A 1,420-nucleotide genomic window follows, 5' to 3' on the forward strand; every position below is an offset into this window, starting at 1 on the left:
AAAGCCTGCTTTTATAATGAGCCGCTGGCTGACATCTGAGGCCTGGTACGGAACTGTGCCGGCACCAAAAGGAGGGCTGAATGTGCCTTGTTATTTGTGCTAAACACCAATTTTCTTTCTCATATTCTCAATGTTTACAGTTGCTAGGTACAGCAAGCAGTGTGACAAGCAGTCTATAAAAACCTTGGGGCTGTGTCTCTAAAGAGCCTCCCCGGGCAGGGTCAGGTGTAATCTCACTGACTGTTTGATGTGCCCTCACAGGAAAAGAAGCACCTTTCCTCTGCTGATGCTGTTTCATCCTTGCGCTACAACAAACCTTAGCTGTGAGTACAACTCTATGAGAGTTCTCTGACCTCTCTTAGCAAATCAGTGAATGTGGGTGGTCTTGGGGATACCCTAAGACATATATACATATCCTGATGCAATAATATCAGGCCAGAGGAGTTTTCCCAAGCGATCCAAGAAGAAATATTTACTCTAAGTTAAAATCACACAGCTATCAATATTTTCATATGTGTACAAAAGCTAAACAATGAAGAAAAAGGGAAGAATTGATGTATTCAAATTATGGTGCTGGCAAAGAATATGACCATACCTTGAACTGCCAGAAGCAGAAACAAATCAATCTGAAAAACACATAATCAGAATGCTCCTTAGAAGCAAGGGCACTTACTTTTCAGCTCTGTTACCTGGGACATGCCAATCGAAAAGCCCAATTGTGGAGACAGAGCAAGATGAATGCAGGCTCCAAGTGAAGGGAGGCTCGTTTCCTCCCCTGCATCTAGCCCATTGAGCAACAACCACAGGCGCAAACTGCAATCACAGAACTCTGGGATCACACAACAGTAGCTGGGGTGTTACAGAGTTGGGGGGAGAGGAGGAGTCAGGACAGCACAGACATCACTAACATCAGGAGTGCTTGTTCATCACAGATGTATTAGGACGGGGCATGGCAAATCCTACGTCAAGTTTATTCTGACCTCAGAATGACCCTGTAGGGCAAAGTACAACAGCCCTACAAGTGCCGAAGGCTCTAAATCTTTGCAACTTTCTTCTGCTCGGTAGGTTCAAACTGCGAACTTTTCAGGTAGTGGCAAAATACTTTTATACTCAAAAAAAGAGGAGTGAATCTAAAGACATCAGAGCCTAGTTTTTCTAAGGTGTCACAAATTGTCTGTGAAAGTTCACAGGCTACGCAACTGTGTGGGGAGGCACAGAGGTGAGGTTGAAGCTCACAGGTCCAAGGCAGAAGGGCACTAACGCCATGAGGAACAGCGATGGCAATGTGCATACTCATGCTTTAGACTAATGTCTCCAGACACAGAGTAAGTGTGTGCACAGCAAAGTCAGTCAGGTAACCCCCTCCTGTGCATGTGCACTCAATTCCAGATAGCAAGCATCCAAAATTCATGAATTAGTA

The sequence above is a fragment of the Echinops telfairi genome, unplaced genomic scaffold, assembly GCF_000313985.2.
Source record: "Echinops telfairi isolate 266 unplaced genomic scaffold, ASM31398v2 ScPeMD7_2010;HRSCAF=2546, whole genome shotgun sequence".
Taxonomy (NCBI): domain Eukaryota; kingdom Metazoa; phylum Chordata; class Mammalia; order Afrosoricida; family Tenrecidae; genus Echinops; species Echinops telfairi.